This window comes from Schistocerca cancellata, chromosome 4 (assembly GCF_023864275.1).
Source record: "Schistocerca cancellata isolate TAMUIC-IGC-003103 chromosome 4, iqSchCanc2.1, whole genome shotgun sequence".
In the NCBI taxonomy this organism is placed as follows: domain Eukaryota; kingdom Metazoa; phylum Arthropoda; class Insecta; order Orthoptera; family Acrididae; genus Schistocerca; species Schistocerca cancellata.
In genome coordinates, this window is record NC_064629.1 from 655,097,597 (window position 1) to 655,122,060 (window position 24,464).

Sequence of the window (24,464 nt, forward strand, 5' to 3'; positions counted from 1 at the left end):
AACACAATTGCTGAGGTTAAGAGAGTTGTGAAACTCTATATCTACTGGGTATTCACCAAGCAATATCCTCCCTCCCCTTTTTTTAAATTTTGTGACTTGCAGAGACATACATACATGTTTCTGCAAGGAATGTTCCATTTCCAAGCCTTTTAACTGACTTAAGGATTCCTATCACACAATGGAAAGCAATTTGAATATAAAAAGGTAAGACCTCTCATCATGTTTTAATATCAGAAAAAACACTTTGTGATACAGTACACATTCTGTTACCATTCATTTACTTCTCGACCACTGTCATTCTTGGAGGGCCTCTTTCAAACATCTTTTGAGTTCTTGGTTGCTTTTGTTTTATTCTCCCATTCTCCCAGATGGCACTCCCATACCATTGTAGGTTTTGTTAGTTTGTAAGATCAGAACTATTAAGATACTACATGGAGATGGGAAGAACAAACTAATACATCAATGATTATTTTTTGGTGTACATGCGATTTTATATTTCCATTTTCACATAACACCAAAACTTGTAGCACCTGAATAAGAAGACTGGCTCAATCACTGAAATATTGTACAAAAATGGAAACACAAAATTGGTTGAAAACCTGGAAGTACATCATTAATGAATCATGCTGAAAATACCTGAGAGAACACAAATTGATCTATTACACAACTGATGTGTGGCAGATGCCCCAGAGCATTTTGTATCAACAGCCATTATTATAGTCTCATTAGCATACAGCACAATTTGTGGTATTCACCATCCTCAAAATCCAAGCAGCTGAGCCAAGAACCCCAATCCCTATGATACAGTGTTACACCACTGCACCACATGAAAGTTACTGAAGCATGCACAGTGCTTACAAATAGAGAGCACTGACAGTTCTCGCTATCCCTAGGTCAAGGACTTCAGGTTTACCAAATCAGTACCTAGCCAAAACCGGAATGGTTCCCAGAGTTTCTCACTATTTGGCATGACCCAAGAGTTACGTGTGGCTATCAAATGTCAGACACAGAAAGCTTTACCTTCTCCACCAAATAATACAGAGGACTGTTATCTACTGATGTTGGATTTGATTATCTTTTAACAGATTTGCATGTCACTGCATTTTACTTAGGTGTGGTCCCTTTTGTATCCCAGTGTGGTGTCCCGAATGTTCATATGCATCATCCTGATTAGATCTTCAGAAGTGTAGCATTATGTTTGCATTTTTATCGAAGACTATCAAAATGAAAGGAATGAAGGAAGGAAGGAAGCATACAGTGGATGTCCTGCAGAGATAAAGGTTATTAGAGACAGAACACAATCACAGCTGTTTAAAAGATTGGGAGTGAAATCAGCTGTGGCCTTTCAAAGGGATCATCCCAGTGTTTTCCAGCAGCAATTTAGGGAAATAATGGAAAACTTAAATCTGAATGGCCAGACACGGATATGAACTGTCATCCTCTTGAATGCTAGTCCAGTGTAGTAGCCACTGTGCCACCTTGCTTGATGAAATGAAAGTGAGAAATAGGACGAAATCCAATGAAAACACATAATTCATTCCTGTTAAACAGCACCAAAGTGGGCAGCACATCGACACTGTAACAAACCTACAATGAATGAGACACTGCATAGAGACTAGGAGTTCAGTTCCAATCACTGGACAACACTCTAGTGGTCAAAAGCTTAAACCACAAAACAAGGTGGTGAACATGGCGACCACTACCAAGATTTTAACCCATAACCTCCGGTTTGAGCACTGTTACACTAGCATGCACTAGATGGTACACATATGCTAGGTGGGTCACAGAGCCTTCAGGTTACATACACAGTAAGTCTCTTCTCCATACTTAAAAAACAAAAATGTGAGCCTAGTACGCTACCTTGCTCAGTTAACACAAACAATAAATTTCCCTCAAGTTACAAAGAGGGTTGGCCTCTTCACTAAGCTGAAGGGGGAAAGTGTGAAAATTTGATGCACTACTCATAGTACATCCATCATAACAAATTCTACCTAGGCATATTACTTGCACAGAGTACTACATGAAGACCATAATGGGTGCTTGATGTACTGACTGTGAGGCTGGAACTAGATGTGCAATTAACTATTGTTTCTTTTCACTGATTTCAGTTTTAATGATCCTCACTTTCAGTCAAATTTTCTCCAACCAACCCATGACCAAATGCCAAGATGAAAATGTGGCAGCTTATAGAAGGTTGGCAACATGCATCAACAGGGACAACTGCAAGCCACACTTTCTTCTGCTTTAGTTAACTCAGTTTCATTTTCTGCATGGTCTGGCAGCAGAAATAATGTCCCCTCTGCTTTGAACAAGTAGAAGAATGTAAGCGTAGATTATTTTACCCCTGAAAAGACTTGTCAATAACTGATGAAATAAGAGCACACATGAATTTCATTATGAAGTTGTATTCATCCTACTGTTTTCAGAATGAGAAGCAGCTCTAAGTAACAGATCAAGAATTATTTGGATACACGAATTATCACACCAAAAGAGCACTATTCTTAGATCTGTTTACACACAGTATAATGAACATCTACATCTACCTCAATACTCCATAAGCTATCTGAGGGTTTCTGGTAGAGGGTACTTCTGATACCACTAACTGATCCCCACTTCCCTGTTCCACTCACGAATGGCATGTGGGAAGAATAATTGTCAATAAGTCTCTGTACTGGCTATAATTTCTTGAATTTTTTCATTGTGGTCATTTCGCGAAACATGCTGTCTGACACTTTGCGGAAAGTAGTCTCTTGAAATTTCAATAACAAACTCCTTTGTGATGCACAACACCTCTGTTGTAGCATCTGTCAATGGAGTTTGTTGAGCATCTCTGTAATATTCTCGCACCAACTAAACGATCCCATGACAAAACGCGCTGCTCTTCGTTGGATCTTCTCTATCAGTCGTATCTCGCAAGTGTCCCAGACTAATGAACAATACTCAATAATTGGCCTAACAAGTGCCTTGAAGCCACTTCTTTTGCGTGTGAGTTACATTTTCTTAAGATTCTTCCTGTGAATCTCAGTCTGGCATCTGCTTTTCCCACTATTTGTTTTATGTCATCATTCCACTTAAGCCTATTCTGAATAGTTACTCCTACATATTTTCTGATATACACTGTTTCCTGCAGTTTGTCATTAATAGTGTAGTTGTACAGCACTGAGTTTCTTTTCCTATGTATACACAGTATGTTACATTTATTTACATTTAGGGTCAACTGCCAGAGATTTCACCATTCATCAATCTTCTGTAGGTAATTTTTAAATCAGAAGCATCTTCTGGTACTGCTATTTTCTTATAGAAGTGAAGGCCTAAAGAGCTTCTGGCCATCTTTTGTATTTCACTAAAATATAGTTTAAAATGCTTTTTTATCTTAAAATGGTCTCCACTAATCATGTTAATTGCATTTGATATGCTACACATGGCTCCTGTGTTATTCCAAGTGCCAAGCCTCTCAGGGAGCTCAGTAAGGAATGAATGAGTTTGGACTTGACAGACTTTTAGTTCCCAGAGGTGAGTGCTGGTCAGCACTGCCAGCCCCTTGTTACTGTGGTTTCTAGGTACACTTTAGCAACCAAGGTTTGTTGTACTGACAGAGTGTTGTAATACAGGAAATGAGATTTAACTTCTTGGATAGTGAGAATGGTACAAACCTCTATAAATACCTCTCACCACAAGGTGAGCCAGGTCCCAACGGGATGGATTTGTTCTGAAGCAAAATAGTTGTTAGTTGACAACCTATGGGACATCTGGCACATCCCAGTTGTATTTGGATGGTTAAGCTACATAGGACAATGCCTGAGTCAACTAGTAATTCCTTAGTTTCTCATGGTGGTGAAATGGATCTATTCTCACACAGTTAGAACACTTTGAATGAGGTGGGCATTCTGTCTTTGAGTAATAGCACCCAATCAACAACAAAAATTCATATGTACAGTCTTCTTGTGGAAACTAAAAGAGTACCGTTGAAGTGTTTAAAGCAACAGAGACCATTTGCATCACAATGTGTATCTTATAGTGAAAGGAGACAAGGGGACAATGGGGTAGCTCTTCTTTTTATATATAGACACACACACATACAAAGTCTCTTATGGATTTGAGGCATTTTGTCATTCATATTGTGTGTAATGACAAAATGCCTCAAATCCATAAGAGACTCTGTAATGGGTATCTGACTGAAATATCAGCATACTGGCAAACAGAATATATTCCTAAATGGAAGTTGAGTATCCTGACATTACTGAAAGATACAATATACTTTACTTCAGCAAATATTCTGTGCTCTGCAGTGACAAAAGGAATGACCTGAGGATGGTGTTGCAGATGTAAGAATATATAATGAAATAGGTGAACAGTATGCTGAGGAAAATGACAATCTCTGTAACAATATTTCATTCACTCATGTACGGAAAGCCAGGCTTCCTGTACCATAAACTATGGTCATATTCCATGTGGTGCAATCAACAGTTACATTATATTTACAGTATGCATGTGTAGAAAGGACAGGGAATTTCTGGAAAGTGTGGTAACACAGCAGATCAAATAATGGATTCTGTGTTCATTAGCACAATGTTTCCAGTAAGACATAACCAAATAATGGCAGCAGAAGAAAGCACTTTCAAGGCTGCACTTGCTTACAAGGCACCAACTACCAGACCAACACAAAAGATATGGAGAACATCAGCAGGCTATGAAAGAAGAAAACCAATGGTACACCAAGAATTCTGCTAGTCACACCAAATCATAAACAAAAAGGAACTAATGATAGTTGCAGAACCATAAGATTCTGTTACTGTTCAATGAATGATTTATTTATTACTTCGCTTATGGCAACTAAAATTAAAAAGTTTATTACAGTTAGCAGTCCAGGTTCTCTAAGAAATCAAAAACATCAGGTGTGACATGGATGAAATAAATATTCTTTCTCAACTAGATACCTCCTGATGGGACTCTCAGAGCAATATGCTCAACACTCTCATTTTTAATTCCAAACACTGGTAGCTGATTGCTGGATACCCAATTTTACTGATGAGGCAGCACAACATGCAGCTTTTAGTCTCTAGAAGTCCAACACACAGTGGATGAGATAGGTCACATCCCAGAGGTACCACACTCTTTTAAACTTATTTCATTTCACTTACTTTTCAGATCGAACATGTTTGTAGATTCAATCAGTCCTCTAAAATATTTAAGTATGTTTAGAAAGTATTCTGGGGCATAAAGTTTTACAGTCCAACTGGACATTTGCAATGTTACTGCACTGGTGGAACAGCACACTTCAGTTTTTGTCATGTTAGGACAAAGTCTCCATTCTTATGAAGTAGTGACCTAGACCAGCTTGGTCATACAACAGTGCCTGTTCAGTGGCAGAAATAGATTGATTTTTTGTATCTTGGATTCAATCATTTACACACTCAAATTTGCAGCTGAACAAGTCCAGAAGGTAATACATACACACTAAAAAAAATCCACCGCACCACAAAGGAATTATCTGAATGGGTTGTAAATTGGTAAAGGTGATGTAAATTTATGGACAAACAAATGACTACAATTTCTGAAAATTGGATGATTTATTCAAGAGAAAGAGCTTCACAAATTGAGCAAGTCAGTAGTGCACTGGTCCACCTCTGGCCCTTATGCAAGCAGTTATTCAGACTGACAATGACACGTATAGTTTTTGGATGTCCTCCTGAGTGATATCGTGCCAAATTCTGTCCAACTGGTGGGTTAGATCATCAAAATCCTGAGCTAGTTGGAGGGTCCCACCCATAATGCTCAAAATGTTCTCAACTGAGGAGAGATCTGGCAACCTTTCTGGCCTGGTGAGAGTTTGGCAAGCACGAAGACAATCAGTAGAAACCTCGCTGTGTGCGAGTAGGCATTATCTTGCTGTAATGTAAGACCTGGATGACTTGCCATGGAGGGCAACAAAACAGGACATAGAATATCACTGACATACTGCTGTGAAAGTGCTGCGGATTACAACCGAATGGGACCTGTTATGAAAATAAATGGCATGCCAGACCATAACTCCTGGCTGTCAGTTCGCATGGTAGGCAACAGTCATGTTGGTACCCCACCGCTGTCCACGACGTCTCCAGACATGTCTTCAGCTTGGAATCTCATTGACTGGAGTAAGCCTGGAATCTCACTGACTGGAGTGGAATTGTCTTCAGTGATGAGTCCAGCTTGGAACTAGGCCCAGATGACCAGCGAAGACATGTCTGGAGACACTCTGGACAGTGGTGGAATACCAACCTTACAGTCACTCACCATACGGTCTGACAATCAAGAGTAATGGTCTGAGGTGCCATTTCTTTTCAGAGCTGGACCCCTTTGGTAGTCATCTGTGTAACCCTTACAGCACAGCGATATGTGATGACATTCCACACCCTTTATTGTTGCCCTTCATAGAAAGCCATCTTGGGGCTTACATTTCAGCAACACACTGCCTGCCCACACATGGTAAGGGCTTCTGTTGCTTGTCTTCATGCTTGCCAAACCAATTTGGCATGATATCCCTCAAGAGGACATCCAGAAACTCTATCAACCAAAGTCAAGCTAAATAGCTGCTTGCATAAGGGCCAGAGGTGGACCAATGTGTTATTGATTTTCCCAGTTTGTGAAGCTCTTTCTCTTGAATAAATCATCCAATTTTTTCTGAACTGTACTCATTTGTTTCTCTATACATGTACATCACATTTACTAATTTCTGTCCTATTTGGATAACTCTTTTATGGTGCATCATCTCTCTGTCTCTCTGTCTCTCTGTCTCTCTCTCTCTCTCTCTCTCTCTCTCTGAGTGTATATAAAGGGCAGTTGAGCAAGAATGGATCCTTGAGTTAGACCAGTATTTAGCTTGCATTATGGCTTGTTTTTTGGGCACTCTCGCATGGAGGAGTGCCACACACCTGTAGTCTCCTTGATGAACCGAAGTTTGTTGGGGGAAGGCAGGGTGCGCCATTCAGAATCCCAAGCACCAAGGGCTTTTTGCCGCAATACCGACTGGAAATCACATTCCGGATGGCCAATCTCCAGGGCTGGGGCACTGATAGCCTGTTTGGCCAGCCTGTCAACACGTTCATTACCCAGGATGCTGGCGTGACCCGGGGTCCACACAAAAACCATGATGCAGCCGCAATGGGCAAGAGTATGGATGGACTCCTGGATAGCCATCATCAGACGAGAGCAAGGAAAACACTGGTCGATAGCTTGTAAATCACTCAGGGAGCCACTACACATGACAAAGGACCCACCTGAGCAGGAGAGGATATACTCTGTGGCGCGAGAGACGGCTACCAGCTCCGCAGTGAAAACACTGCAGCCAGCCAGCACTGAGCATTGTTCAGAATGATCCCCAAGGGTAACAGCATAACCTACTCGAGCAGTAACCATCGAACCATCGGTATAGACCATGTCAGAGCCGTGAAACGTGTCAAGGGTGGCAAGAAAGCGGCGACGGAGGGCCTTAGGAGGGACTGAGTCCTTCGGGTCCTGTGCCAAATCCAGCCGAAGGCATGGGCGGGGCACACATCACAGGAATAATCATATATGGGCCTGGAAAAGAGGTGGAATAGGGAAAAACTCAATCCCAGAGAGAAGAGCCTGGGCGCAAACCACGATTGTACACCCTGACCGGGGTCGCTGTTCTGGAACATGGACGACTGAGTTGGGGAACAGGAGACGGTAATTTGTATGCCCGGGAAAGCTACAAACATGTGCAGCATAAGCAGCCAGTAGTCGTTGGCACCGCATCTGCAATGGAGGGACACCAGCCTCCACAAGTATGCTGTTTACAGGGCTTGTGAGGAAAGCTCCAGTTGCGAGTCGGATCCCGCAGTAAAGTATGGGGTCAAGCAACCACAACACGGAAAGTGATGCTGAACTGTAATCCAGGCTTCCATAATCGAGACGGGACTGAATCAATACCTGATACAGTCATAGAAGGGTAGACCGATCGGCACCCCAGCTGGTGTGACTCAAACAATGAAGAGCGTTAAGATGGCGCCAGCATGTTTGTTTAAGATGCCAAATATGAGGGAGCCAAGTCAACCGGGCATCAAAAAGCAATACCAAAAACCAATGCGTCTCCACCACAGCAAGAGGTTCACCATCAACATAAAGCTGTGGCCCAGGGTGAAAAGTGTGATGCCGGCAGGAATGCATGACGCAAGTCTTGGTGGCCAAAAACTGGAAGCCGCACGATACGGCCCAAGACTGCGCCTTGCGGATAGCACCCTGCAGCTGCCGTTCAGCAACCACAATTCCAGTGGAGTTATAATACAGGCAAAAGTCATCAGCATACAAAGAAGCCGATACGGACGTTCCCACAGCTGCAGCAAGCCACTGATAGCAACTTAAAAGAAGCAGACACTCAAGACAGAGCCTTGTGGGATCCCATTCTCCTGGACTCGGGATAAACTACGGGAGGGACCAATTTGCATGCGAAAGGAGCAAAGCAACAGAAAATTTTGAATAAAAATTGGGAGCGGGCCCCTAAGACCCCACCCATGAAGAGTGGTAAGGATGTAATGTCTCCATATTGTATCATATGTCTTCCGCGTGTCAAAAAAGATGGCAACCAGATGATGTGGCAGGCAAATGCTGTGCAGATGGCAGACTCCAGGAAGACCAGATTATCGGTGGAAGAGCGGCCCTTACGGAACCCACCCTGGAACGGAGCCAGAAGGCCCTGAGACTCAAGTAGCCAATTCAACCTCGGGCTCACCATGCGTTCGAGCAACTTGCATTGAACGTTGGTGAGGCTAATGGGGTGGTAGCTGTCCACCTCCAGTGGGTTCTTGCCAGGTTTCAACATGGGGATGACGATGCTTTCCCACCATTGTGATGGGAGCTCACCCTCAACCCAGATATGGTTGAAAAGGTCGAGGAGGTGTTGCTGGCAGTTCACTGAGAGGTGTTTGAGTATCTGATAGTGGATGCGATCTGGCCCGGGAGCTGTATCAGGGCAAGCGGCTAGGGCATTTTGGAATTCCGACTCACTGAATGGAGCATTGTACGATTTGGGGTGGCGTATATGGAATGAAAGGCTCCGACTCCAACGTTCCAACCGCTCTTTCAGGGAGTGGAAGGCCAACGGGTAATTCATAAAAGCGGAACTCTGAGCACAATGCTCCGTTAAGAGTTCTGCAATCATGTTGGAGTCAGTACAGACTGCTCCATTCAGGGAAAGCCCAGGTCAGCCGATGGGGGTCCAATAGCCATAGAATCGACTAATCTTGGCCCAAACCTGCGATGGAGAGGTATGGATGCCAATGGTGGAGACTTACCTTTCCCAACACTCCTGCATCCATCAACGAATAAGGTGTCAGGCTCGGGCACAGAACTGCTTAAATTCAATGATGTGGTCCAGTGACGGGTGCCGCTTATGATGTTGGAGGGCCCGCCTGTGATCGCAAATCACCTCAACAATCTCCAGTGACCACCAAGGCACAGTCCTCCGCTGAAGGGACCCAGAAGAATAGGGAATTGCAGATTCCACTGCCAGAAATGATGCCAGTGATGACTGTGTGAGCCACCACATCAATGGCGTCATGAAAAAGAGGCTTAATAGTGGCAATGGAGGCAAATGGGTCCCAGTCAGCGTTATTCAAAGCCCATCTGGGGAGGTGCCCAGATGAGTGATGCTGGGGCAGTGACAGAAAGATCGGAAAGTGGTCACTACTGCATAAGTCGTCATGCACACTTCCACTGGACAGACGGTAGAAGTCCAGGGCTGCACACCGAAAGGTCGATGGCTGAGTACATACCATGCGCCACACTGAAATGTGTGGAGGCACCATTATTTAAGAGAGAAAGGTCATGCTGTGCCAACACTAGCTCAACAACAGTGCCTCGGCCTGTTGCCACCAATCCACCCCATAAAGGGTTATGGGCATTCACCTTCTTATTGTATTGTTGATTGTGTTTACTTAAACCTATGGCCTGACTTTTTTTGGGTTCATAAACGTTTATTTTTATCTGTTATTACCTTTATGTTGTAATTTCATGTACTGACACATTCCATGACCTTGGAGATTTGCTCCTCAATTTGGTCCTATGGAACTTGACATGTAAATAAATAAATAAAAATTCACCCAGTAACAAAAAGGAAGGCGGCAGTTGAGCTATCAGCGCAGCCAATACATGCTGTGGGACATCACCATCCGGTGGAAGATAGATACTGCAGACAGTAACAGCGACAGCTTCTACAAGTGTTTGAAGAGGTACACACTCGCTGTAAAGAGAGATAAGGACATAGCCGCAGACTCCACCAGATATCCTCGCATAAGCTGCCCGATTCTTATAGTAACCCCGATAGCCACGGAGGGCAGGGATTTGCATCGCTGGCAGCCAAGTTTCCTGGAGAGCAATGCAGCAGAAAGGGTGAAGGCTGATAAGTTGTCGGAGTTAAGCAAGATGGTGGAAAATACTGCCGCAATTCCACTGGAGGATAATATGATCGTGAGGCTGGGAAGGCATTCAACATTCAATGAGACGATTTATGCCTCAGGGTCACCTGCTGCCATTGACTGATTTCCTGAGGAGGCGATATCCATTGTGTCTGAGAGTTCAGTGAGATCCAGGTCCTCAGCAGACGCCAGAATCTCCACCTCATCCTCACATGCAGAGCTTGTAGGTAGTGGTGGGGTGGGTGTCACCGCAAGTTCCTTGGTCTTAGAGGTCTTCTTCTTGGACTTGTCTCACTGCTCCTTGGGTTTCCCCGGCTGAGAGGGCTTCAATGAGTCAGTCTCCAGAACAGAGGAGGATCGTGAAGCCCTACAACCAGCTGATTCTGGGCACTTCAGCCACTGGCAGGTGTCACCTTTCCCACTGGTGGAAACCTGGGAAGGGAGGGACCCAAGGGACCCCTTCCAAGCGGCTCTGAGAGGTGGCTGGGGTAGGTGGAGCTGACGGGGCTAGAACAGTTGTAGCGGCGGCGTAAGAGGAGGTCATACGAACAGGATGGAGGCGTTCAAACTTCTGTTTAGCCTCAGTGTAAGTCAGTTGGTCCAGGGTCTTTTATTCCATGATTTTCATCTCTTTCTGTAAAATCCTGCATTCTGGCAAGTAAGGTGAAAGATGCTCTCTGCAGTTGACACAGATGGGAGGTGGCGCACATTGAGTATTGGGATGTGATGGGTGTCTGCAATCTCAATATGTGAGGCTGGAAGTACAGTGGGAAGACATATGGCACAACTTCCAGCACTGAAAGCACCGCATCGGGAGAGGGATATAGGGCTTGATGTCACAACGGTAGACCATCACCTTGACCTTCTCAGGCAATGTATCACCCTTGAAGGCCAAGATGAAGGCACCGGTTGCAACCTGATTATCCCTCGGATCCCGATGAATGGGCTGGATGAAATGAACACCTAGCTACTCTAAATTGGTGCGCAGCTCGTCATCAGACTACAAAAGAAGGTCCCCGTGGAATATAATACCCTGGACCATATTTAAGCTCTTATGGGGCGTGATGGTAACAGAAACATCCCCCAACTTGTCATAAGTGAGTAATGCCAGTGAAGCAGGCAAAAAGGAATACAAACGTCTCAAAAATGAGATCGACAGGAAGTGCAAAATGGCTAAGCAGGGATGGCTAGAGGACAAATGTAAGGATGTAGAGGCTTATCTCACTAGGGGTAAGATAGATACTGCCTACAGGAAAATTAAAGAGACCTTTGGAGATACGAGAACCACTTGTATGAACATCAGGAGCTCAGATGGAAACCCAGTTCTAAGCAAAGAAGGGAAAGCAGAAAGGTGGAAGGAGTATATAGAGGGTCTATACAAGGGCGATGAACTTGAGGACAATATTATGGAAATGGAAGAGGATGTAGATGAAGATGAAATGGGAGATACGATACTGCGTGAAGAGTTTGACAGAGCACTGAAAGACCTGAGTCGAAACAAGGCCCCTGGAGTAGACAACATTCCATTGGAACTACTGACGGCCTTGGGAGAGCCAATCCTGACAAAACTCTACCATCTGGTGAGCAAGATGTATGAAACAGGCGAAATTCCCTCAGACTTCAAGAAGAATATAATAATTCCAATCCCAAAGAAAGCAGGTGTTGACAGATGTGAAAATTACCGAACAATCAGTTTAATAAGCCACAGCTGCAAAATACTAACACGAATTCTTTACAGACGAATGGAAAAACTGGTAGAAGCCGACCTCGGGGAAGATCAGTTTGGATTCCGTAGAAATACTGGAACACGTGAGGCAATACTGACCTTATGACTTATCTTAGAAGAAAGATTAAGGAAAGGCAAACCTACGTTTCTAGCATTTGTAGACTTAGAGAAAGCTTTTGACAATGTTGACTGGAATACTCTCTTTCAAATTCTAAAAGTGGCAGGGGTAAAATACAGGGAGCGAAAGGCTATTTACAATTTGTACAGAAACCAGATGGCAGTTATAAGAGTCGAGGGACATGAAAGGGAAGCAGTGGTTAAGAAGGGATTAAGACAGGGTTGTAGCCTCTCCCCGATGTTATTCAATCTGTATATTGAGCAAGCAGTAAAGGAAACAAAAGAAAAATTCGGAGTAGGTATTAAAATTCATGGAGAAGAAGTAAAAACTTTGAGGTTCGCCGATGACATTGTAATTCTGTCAGAGACAGCAAAGGACTTGGAAGAGCAGTTGAACGGAATGGATGGTGTCTTGAAGGGAGGATATAAGATGAACATCAACAAAAGCAAAACGAGGATAATGGAATGTAGTCGAATTAAGTTGGGTGATGTTGAGGGTATTAGATTAGGAAATGAGACACTTAAAGTAGTAAAGGAGTTTTGCTATTTGGGGAGCAAAATAACTGATGATGGTCGAAGTAGAGAGGATATAAAATGTAGACTGGCAATGGCAAGGAAAGCGTTTTTGAAGAAGAGAAATTTGTTAACATCGAGTATAGATTTAAGTGTCAGGAAGTCATTTCTGAAAGTATTTGTATGGAGTGTAGCCATGTATGGAAGTGAAACATGGACGGTAAATAGTTTGGACAAGAAGAGAATAGAAGCTTTCGAAATGTGGTGCTACAGAAGAATGCTGAAGATTAGATGGGTAGATCACATAACTAATGAGGAAGTATTGAATAGTATTGGGGAGAAGAGAAGTTTGTGGCACAACTTGACCAGAAGAAGGGATCGGTTGGTAGGACATGTTCTGAGGCATCAAGGGATCACCAATTTAGTATTGGAGGGCAGCGTGGAGGGTAAAAATCGTAGGGGGAGACCAAGAGATGAATACACTAAGCAGATTCAGAAGGATGTAGGTTGCAGTAGGTACTGGGAGATGAAGAAGCTTGCACAGGATAGAGTAGCATGGAGAGCTGCATCAAACCAGTCTCAGGACTGAAGACCATAACAACAACATGTCGTATGGTATTATATTTTGGGGTAACTCTTACCATTCTAAAAGGATATTTTCGGTTCAGCAACGGGCAGTTTGGGCAATAAATGGTGTAAGTTCATGAACCTCTTGTCAACCCCTGTTCACGAGTCTGGGTATTTTGACATTGGCCTCTCAATATATATGTTCCTTACTGTCATTTCTTGTTAACAATATTAGCTTATTCCTAAGAATAAGCAGCTTTCACTGAGTTAATGCTCGGCAGAAATCAAACCTGCATTTGGATCGAACTTGCTTACCTCTTGTGCAGAAAGGTGTGCAGTATACTGCTGCATCCATTTTCAATAAGCTACCACTCGAATTCAAAAATCCTTGCAGCAATCCACACACTTTCAAACTGAATCTGAAGAGTTTCCTCATGGTTCACTCCTCCTATTCTGTTGAGGAGTTCCTTGAAAAACTAAGATGATTCTTGTTGTATTGTTGATTGCTTTTACTTAAACTTATGGACTGACTTTTTTCGGGTTGATAAACATTCATTTTTATCTGTTATTACTTTTATATTGTAATTCCACGTACTGACACGTTCCACGACCTTGGAGATTTGCTCCTCAATTTGGTCCTATGGAACTTGGCGTGTAAATAAATAAATAAATAAATAAATCTAGGACAACAGGCCCGGGCACAGCTCTTCCAGCACTGATAGCATCAGAAGCTACACCCCTGTCTTCACAACAGACCAAGCCTACATCATCCTCCCCTATACCAGCCAAGACAGTTGGCCCAAAGGCCACATCTGAGGGAGGAGGGATCTCCCAATCTCGCCAGATGTATTGATGGATCATTTGATATAATAATGTATGATATATTGATGGATCAATTGATATAATAATGAACATGTCTGGTGAGGCTGCTAAGTGCAGCACCAAAAGATACATCTGCCAACAGCAAGTCACAGGGAACACCCATGTGGCAGATTTAAGGGCTGCCACAGACTGCCATGGTCTCACTTGTCATCCAGCTGATGTATGCAGCAAGCTCTCCATTGTATCTTGTGACTACAGCCCTGCACTATGTGCTTTTCTCCTGGACTGTGATTTGGATTTTGTTGTTACATACCAGTCTGGCTTTACAAAAGGTAAGTTCACCAGAGAAGCAGTTCTGATCTTGTGCTAGAAAACTGAAGCAAGGCCAGAGAAAAATCAACACACACTCATAGGAGTTTTTGACCGAGAAAAAGTGTTCAACTGTAAAAGGGTGCAAAATGTTGGAAATTCTGAGGAAAATATGAGTATGATATAGGGAAAGATGGGTAATATACAATATGTACAAGAACCAAGAGGGAACAGTAAGACTTGAAGACCACGAACGAAGAGCTTGGATTAAAAAGAGTGCAACACCATGATGCAGTCTCTTGCACCACTGTTCCATCTATACACTGAGGAAACAATGACTGAAATAAAAGAAAGATTCAAGGGTGGGATCAAAATTCAAGGGGAAAGGATATCCATGATGAGATTTGCTGATTACATTGCAATCCTCTGTGAAAGTGAAGAAGAATTACACGATTTTTTTGGATGGTATGAAAAGTCTAATGAGTACAGAATATGGATTGAGGGTAAACTGGGGAAAGACAAAGGCAATGAGATGAAGTAGAACTGATAATAGCGAGAAACTTAACATCAAAATTGATGATGATGAAGTCAATGAAGTTAGAGAATTTTGCTACCTTGGAAGCAAAATAAGAAGAGGTTAGTGCAAGAGAGAAATTCATGGTAGGCTGCACGAAACCAGTCCAAAGACATGACTGTATTCGATCCGTGCTCAACCAAACATTGTGTTTTCCAAGAATGAACTGATGGCATATGGGTAAACTGAGAGCATGGTTCAAATTCGAGTTTATCAGACAAACCTACAGTGTTCTATGGTGTGGATGAGTGAAGTTATTTGAAATACGTTCAGAATATGGTACGGACTACAAGAAGCAGACTTACAACACTATTCTACAAAGTCAGTTGGTTGGTGTTACAGTAACTAATAAACACAATCCAGATGTGAGGAGCAGCAGACAACTTTATAAGACAGTGGTGGCTGATCAGAAGCAGCAAGGGAGGCCAGACCTCCTCACTTTTCTGTGGTAGTGGTGGTGGTGGTGGTGGTGGTGGTGGTAGTAGTAGTAGTAGTAGTAGTAGTAGTATTAGCAATAATTATTTATACAGTAAATCTTTATGCACATTTGTCAGTGAGCACGAAAAACTTTAGCTTGTGTTATTTCTTCTTAACTGCCAGCACTTGAGAGAAAATCAAAGAATGAAAGCTTCGCCCTAACCTACGGCTGACAGAGGCGTGAAACACATGGCAAGGAGGCCAGGCACATGCCAGGCTGCCTGCAAACGCTCAGTTTCCATGGTAACCATGACATCACGGGAACAGAAGAGGGGGTACAGGCTGTCACAGCTGTGTTGCGGTGCACTTATTCGGCACAGGAGGCCAGCAGCTATAGTACTGCCTCTCCAGATTTCTCTTAAGTTAGTTGTCCCATGTGCAGTGAATATGGATTAAGCCCAACCTAATACAAGCACTGATGTAAAGCTTTCGAGTGAGGGCATCATTACTTCCTTTCATGAGTTTTCATTTTCAAGGAGACGTGAAACTGAAAGAAACTAAATTTTGAAGAAAAGACATTAAACACAGGCATTACATTTAGAAAGATAAGTTCAGAACACTTGCATTCCAAAGCTCATTGCATGAGCAGCATAAGTGTTTATGTGCAAGCCCTACAAAAGGAAAACTATTCTTCTGGCCATATTAACTAATAAGCACAAGAAAAACTGTATGGTCCACTGAGGGTTTCGACTGTTTGAACAATCTGTACAGAGGATTAGTATGGTATGCTTCTTCTAAAGATCATCTACGTAGTTTTACTTCATATAAAGAACTACCCAAACAAGCGTTCATTATTTTGAAGCTACTTAACGAACATCACAAACTGATGAAAATCAGGCACAACAAAGAAGTGAAAGCTAAAACACACATCATGAAAATTTTAATTCATGTCACAAATCTTTTGTGTAAGTGGGAGATAGATTTCAGAGGTCATTATGAGACAGAAGAGTCCCTGAATTCCACAAATTTCAGAGCCATTTTTAAACCTGTGCTAAACAGAAACAGAGATTTCAAAGCCAACAGGAAGGAAATGGACTATTTACGGGGATTTTCAAGTTATTCAGACTGAACTAACTGAATGTATAAATGAATAGATTTGTGGTATACACATTCGAGTTTGGATAGAACCTTATTTTTGATCGTACTTCAGTTCTGGTTGCAAAATTAAATGGCCTGCATGCTAAGATCTATGAAATTGTCCCCCAAGCTCTTTTTACTCAATTTTTTGCACATCATTTAAATACAGTTTTGCAAAAGAGCTGTTCTTGTATAAAAGCATTAAGAATTTTTTTGTCCAGGATTCAGGGTATTCCTGCTTTCTTCCAACTGTCCTTCAAGCACACAGCAATTCCCAACAGTAGTGTTGGTAAATGCATTCCTTCCAGCAGTCAAATGAAATAGAATTGTAATGCCAGAATAATATCTACCAGTCACGAAAATCTGAGGTTTTAAATGAAATAACTGACAGTCCACAGCCTAGTGCAACGACTACAAGAGAAGCCTCTGGTTTCAAATATATGCTCCTACACTTTGCTTTTTTTCTCTCTGCTTTTGAAGGAATATTTTTAAAGACTGAACTTGTTTTCAGCATTCTTCACAAAAAAAACAATGATGGGTAGTTTTGCAACAATACTGTCTCAGAATGCATAGCTTGCATAAAAAACTTAGGAAATGAAGATGGAAGCTTCCATGAATAGAGCTGAAATGATGAATGAATACATTGACAATCTATTGATGTCAAAATACAAATAGGTGTACTTCAAAGTATTGGATAATACTGAAACATAACTGATAAACTGCTCTTCCTTAAATTAGGTGATACCACTCAGTTTGCCAGTTATGGGCGGCATTTTCCTGTAGACAGTGTGGATTCATTATTATAAATGTATGGTGCATCCTGCAGTCACTCACGTTGTGTGTAGAACTGGAGACTGTACTTTCTTCCCAGCATAAAATAACATTTCATTCTGTTAGTTTGGAATATGTTATCAAAAGGATGATTGAGAATGAAATGGCTCAAATTCTTTGAGAAGTTTCAAGACTATGTTGTCTAACTGCTGCCATTCCTGCAGTGAATATTTCAGTTGAAAGCAGTTTTTCTTGTCAAATACGTAGAAACATATTTGAGGAGCAGTATGGGCCAGGATTACTTATCAGCTCTTACTTGTACCTCAAGTGAGAAACCATTACTGTGAATACCTGAAAGCCGAGACACTTGGTATGACAACATTGTCGAAAGATTGAGGAAGGAGAAAGATCACCTAGTTAACTTTGTTTTACAAGTAAAATGTTCAAATGACCAATATACTAGTTGATTCATAAAATAAAAGTTATTATTATTATTATTATTATTATTAGTAGTAGTAGTAGTAGTAGTAGTAGTAGTAGTTGTTGTTGCTGTTGATGTTGTTGTTGTTGTTAGGGACACTACATACGTGTACATTAAAAGGGAAGGAAGGTGGATTTTCCATCATGTTTCCTGGCCTCCCCAGAATATAGGGCCATGAGCCACAACTTCTTTAAGAGTAAATGATACATTGGTAACAGATGTTCACAGAACGGCAAAACTTTTTAACATGCATTTTGCAACTGTTCTTGAAAAGATGGGAGTTGTCAGGTTCAATACATACTGCCATAGTGTATCTCATACCAGCCATTACAAACGATTGTATTAATGTGAATATTATCATCACTAAACCAAAAGGAGTAATGTCCACCACAAAATCTTTAAAATAAAAAAAACTAGTGGTTATGATATAATAATAATGACATTAATTAAAGTGTTCTTTAGGGCTCAGTAACACATGAAGTTATTTGTGTAAACAGGAATTTATCACTGGAACATTTCCCCCAATTGGCTCAAATATTCCGAAGTAAAACCTCTATATACAAAAAAAGGACAGAATTATCATTATTGTATTAGGAAAGGTAGTATATGACTGGCAATTTAACCATCTAACTACAAATAATATACTGTCACAGTCACAGTTTGGATTTCTGAAGGGTTTCAGTACCGAGAAGGCTACTTACATATACAGTGAAAATGAATTAATTTTTTTAGACAACATATTACAGGCTACTGGTGCATTCTGTGCTCTGTCAAAGCTGTCTGACTGTAAATCATAACAGATTTTTAGGTAAAATAGAATATCACAGTGCAATAAGAAATGCAGTAAAATGTTTCAAATTGTATCTCTATGACAGGAAGTGAAGGGTGTCAATAGGAAGCAGTACTATATAAGCTATAAGTCCTCAAACAGTGAACTAACTACATGTGATGTAGCACAATGTCCCATCTTAAAGCCCAGATTAGATTTTGTGTATATGAAAGATGTTGCTTCAGTAACATCGAACCGTGCCACGTTTGTTTTTCAAAAGAAAACATTGTCCATTATGGACTGCACAATTCTTACTTTATTTGATATTGGCCAATTTCTACTTTTTTAATCATTATAAAGCAGCCTATACATGTACCAAATACAGATAGAATGAAACATATAACTTATATTAAAACAAGCTACATAAAAATACGCCAAATGGCAGAGTTGTCAATTTAACATAGGCCAAATCCCAGTACATGCACTGGGATAACCTCTAACCAACATATAGCAACAGATGTGATATACAAATCAATTCATTAGCCCACATGCGGAACAAGTTATAAACATTAACAGGACCTGTATCAAACAGAAGCAGATTGTTTATAAGACAAGTGAGAGAAGCACTTGCAATATCACTTAAGGACATATTCAACATCAAATCACTGAGAACCCCCATCATTCCATTGATAATCATCAACTTATTCTCTTGATATGTCCACATGTGAACTATAGCCAAAAACAACTGTTGCAACATACAGCAAAAATGTTTCCAAAGACATTACAGATCTATATCAGTAATGTATATCTCTGCTTTACGTATTCTCTGTTCACTGTGTAAGGATCGGGAATAATTACATGCTTCGTTTCCAAAATACAATACATGTAATATTGGTTACAACGTCCTAAATAAACCTAATAACAGGCACTTCAACTGTGCATTACATACAGAGAGGAGTATAAAATATAATTTCCATAATCAACATTGTTCAGCTGCATGTGCAGCATGTGCAGCATAACAACAACTTAGCTCATACTAATCATTCAAAGTGTCGACTACCAGTCTCAATGCATGAATTGCAATGGCACATGCAATTCTGCTGCACTCTCACAATGATGCCGGGTGTCTGTTGTAAACTGGAACAGGCAGTGGATGATAAACAGACTACACCCTTGACCACCAGACAGGCATACTGGCGTATGCAATTCTGCCACACTCTCTCAAAGATGTTGGGTGTCTGTTGTACACTAGAACAAGCAGCAGGTGATAAATAGCATACACCCCTGACAACGAACAGAAATATTGTACACAACTTAGCTCACAGCACATGTGTCATGTGTCAACGTGCATGCATCATACTGGCGCATTAACCTGTACCACATGCACACCACTATCCCTGGTGTCAGATGTCCACTGATTCGGACAGTTTGTGATGTGTTCATAGTGAGGTGTGTTGCTGTGTACAATGCATGAGGCACAGTCAAAGAAAGAACATTACTTGTCATGAGAGTTGGCAGACATGCATTTAACCATATGACAGCTATGTGCAACACTGGCAGTCACCCCTCATGTGCTGCACTGTTGCGCTGCTCGCCGTGCATTGGGTGCTGAATGCTTCTGGTGCGCTCGCCACGTGCAATGCTTACAACACGCTCACTGATTTTTTATATATTTTGTTCTGGTCTTTGGACTGGCTTTGGAAGAATTGGGGAAACTTATTTACAATATTTACACTTCATTTTCATGTGAGGTGCTTTTTTATTATAATGTATATACAAATAATGACATTTACAATGGTGATATACTTCTACATTCTCTTAAAACAAGGTTTAACAGATTTTTATTTCTGAAATTGTTTGTGATAAGTTCTGAATCATGGATAAGCACAAAGAGTTACATTGCATTCATTACAGCACAACTTAGTTTGTTTCCTAACACCATTTCGAGCACAGACTATGCATGCCTTGTACTTTTCCCACTGATCTAGTAAATGTGTAGGGCACTCTTGACATTTAGCACCACTTGCTCTCTTGCGATCGACATAAAAAGTTGCAAAACTTTCTCTAATTACATTGAGATGAAACTTTTCATACTTTATTTTCTGGTATAAGCAAAAGGCAGTGAACATTGCCAGGTCCAAAATATGGAAAAACAATTTCCTGTACCACTTAGATGACTTCTGTGTATTTTTCTCTGTTTTTATTAGCGCGTCACTTCGGTTGACTAGTCCTGTTCATTTATTGTAATCTATTACCACACACGGTTTCATTTTCATATCGCCACTCTTCCGATCTCTTTTTGAAGTCAGATGCATTTCACCTTTGTGGCACATTGATAGCATCCAGACTTCATTCTGGTCGTTCCACTTCAGAGCAATTAGCGTTCCTGATTCTGAAGATTGGAAAGTTATTTCTCCTTTCTTCAGTTTCTCTTCCATTACTGACATTTCCTTCCATGTTCATCTAACTTTACCACATGCGTTTGTCACTCTATCATTCAACCAACAAAATAGATCTGGACTGTTATACCAGTTGTCAACAAACAGCGTATGTCCTTTCTCCAAGTAAGGTTGGAGTAATGTGGCTACTGTATTTCCAGACACTGCCATACCATGATTATCAATGTCTGTCTGTGCACCAACTAAATGACAAAATCCAGTATATAATTTGTCTTGCAATCGCAAATTACAAGAATTTTAATTCCAAACCTACTTCTCTTTGCTGGAATCTATTGCTTTAGTTTCAGACAGCCTTTGAATAGCCTCAGAGATTCGTCTATACAGAGTTCCTCATAAGGACAGAAAGTTTCCTTGAACATTTTCCAAAAATGTTCTACAACAGGCCGAATTTTTGACAAGTAATCCCCATTTAGGGGCAAAGTGTTGTTGTGGAAATGCAGTAAATTCAACAGCAAAAAATATTGGTCTCTGGAGGTTAGTTTGGAAAAAATTTGTGTTTCCAGCAAAGGATCTGTTGACCAATATTAACCCAGTTTTAACTTTTTCACTCTAGCCATCAGAAAGGAAGACACTGTAAAAACATACATTTCTGAGACATCTGTATCACTCCACTTGTTTATTCTAGAATTTGTCTTTGGTTTGCAACTGGCTGATCGATATGTATAATACTTATTTATTTCCTAGGAAATCATTTCAACAATGCCTGTATTTACAATAAGTCTAAAGAAACAGAGGCAGCTCTAATTTTCACTGATGCATCTTTGGATTTATGTTTTCACATCTCCATTTGTTTTCTGTCGTCCTAGTGGGTCGCTGTGTGTCTTCATTTGAAGACGATGAACGCTGAATAGAAGTACCCAGCAGTGGACTTCCTCTTGATGTTGTAGGCTTTGCGCTAGTAACTGCAGATGAAGATGAATGAGAATCACAAACGTATGTAGACTGTACACTATTCGTAAGAGAATCTTGTTCATCTGAATTGCTGTCTATTGATGAGCATAGTGATTCTTCAGAGTCACTCTCCATCAACTTCTGTATTATCTCTTTCGAGGTGAGGAGCTTTTTACAAGCCATCACAATACGTAGATTCACTATGCAAACACAAGCAAATAATAGGTGATTGATGTCTGAACCAAGAATAGAGTCTCGCAGAAAGGCACGAAACTACAGCTCGACAGAAATCTCAGTAGCATTATCTGTTGTGTCTCAAGCAAATTACTCATATAAATGCTGTAAGGGTCCGATAAGTGATGACATCGACTTCAAATATAGTCCTGTTCCACATATTGAAACACTGTCTGTTGCGGCTGGAGCAAACAATAAGGTGTGGCGAGAGTTCGCCAGTAGCACTGCAAACAAACGGATGTCTTATTCAAGTGCAGCTAAACAATAGGCGAGCAAATATCTCAGAACTTCTACAGCAGTTGGCAGCACCTGGGGCATGGCAGCACTGAACTGCTGTGACAGTCATCTGCACCCAGGGCACAGCACGCTTGGACTGCTGTAGCAGTTGGCCGCAGTCAAAGGGTTAATGCATGAATGTTAATGGATTATCTACCGCAGTGCTGCAGTGTTGAACTTTGTACAGTTTGTACTGTTCCTGAATGATGCCTCATTCACCTGTGAAGGTGTTTTCAACAGCCGCAACACCCGCGTCTGGAGTTAGGACAATCCCCACACCACCCAAATTGCTGGCCACCAACAACAATTCTCTGTCAACATATGGGTGGACATGGTCCAAGATCAACCAATAAGACATTATCTGCTGCCTCCCTATCTCACTGGTTCACATTACCTGGTGTTCCTACAAGATGTGCTGCCACAGTTCTTGGAGACTGTACTCCTTGTTGTCCATGAAAGGATGCTGTTTCAACATGATGGTGCACCAGTCCACCTCAATGTTATATCTGCGAGCACCTGAACAGCGCATACCCTCATTGTTGGACTGGAAGGGGAAGTCCTGTCCCATGGCCAGTGCAACTGGATTTCTTCCTATGGGATTACATCAAGATGTTGGTGTATGAAAACTTCATAGAAATGAATGAAGACCTGCTTGCTACGGTTCAAGCTGCCTGTCTCCTGGTACAACAGACAACAGGGATCTTTAAGATGTAGCAGAATGTGATGTGTCATAGCTAAGCATGCACTGAGAGTAGTGGTCATCACATTCAACAACCACTATAAGTTATATTGCCATTATGTTCTGTACACTGTATATGTCTATAATACAATAAATATGTATTTCTGACCATTGGGTCCCTATCTTGATATAATCGGTTGTGGACTCACTGTCACCTGTTCAAATTTGATCCAAAAGGTTTGAGATTCCCTGTACAATGAGAAGAATATGTTTTGAGATTACAGGGGCTCAACACTGAGGCTATCAGCACTATAACAAGAAGCATAACACCCACATATAAAACTTCAATTACATCAATTAAATGAATTGAATACAGGCCTATCTAAATACACCATTGAGGGCACATCAGTGTTACAACAGATCAAAGTGGACCAATCCAGTTAAGGAGGGAAAATTAAGGAATAGGAGAGGTGTGTGAATTCCTAATGGACCAAACTGCTGAGGTCATCAGTTCCTAGACTTACACACTATTTATACTAACTTATGCTAAGAAAGCCACACACACCCATGCCCGAGGGAGGACTTGAACATTCGGTGGGAGAGACCGCGCAATCCGTGGCATGGCGCCTCAAACCACGCGGCCACTCCGCGTGGCTGGAATAGGAGAGGAGGGCTGTTACCACGAGTAAAACAAAAGACTTCTAGGACCTTGCCAAAGTGTACATAAGCAAGGACTACCAATTACATAATGCAGCTAAAACATTAATTTATAACAACTTATTCTGCATTAACTGTTTCTTTGTTGAGAATAAAACAAAAGAGTCTACAGATGATTGGAACAAAAGTTACAGGAAACAGGAGACAGAAAAGGGGAGGGAGGGCGGGACTGCTCACATTTATATAATGTTTAACAACAGATTTAAAACATTTCAAGGCAGGTACAATACGATAAAGATGAGGACATGGTACTGACCTACATAAAATCATTCATACTTTACAGTAAAATAGGGCGTAAAATCACCACATACGTAGGGAGAGCATCTACATAAGCCACAGTCCAAACATATTTACATAAATTACACTGGTCAACAAATGAATTTTTTTTCATTGCATGCAATGTTTCAACACTTTTAGGATATATTGTGGCTGCTGAATCCGAATATGACATTAGGTTTATCTAATTAGCTCCAGTTTATATGTTGATCAATCCTTCAGTGTTTTGTGTAGGCGCAAACATATGACAGCATAGCACTGATATTTTTGTCGTGTAAAGCGTATGTAATTGGTTATCACATAATAGACCCATACAC

The 24,464-nt window shown here is 41.3% G+C and overlaps 1 protein-coding gene across 3 annotated transcripts in view; it reads right to left on the minus strand.

The window, feature by feature from the left end:
* Positions 1-24,464, minus strand: part of LOC126184924 (serine/threonine-protein kinase 16) — a 104,803-nt gene that overhangs the window by 69,059 nt on the left and 11,280 nt on the right. The window contains exon 1 of one of the 3 annotated variants that reach the window (XM_049927595.1): positions 22,870-22,999. The exons of the other annotated variants lie outside the window; for them this stretch is intronic. The gene's annotated coding sequence lies outside the window, so the exon portion shown is untranslated. Of the gene's footprint in view, positions 1-22,869; positions 23,000-24,464 lie in introns of those variants that run through there. 3 annotated transcript variants of the gene reach the window in all.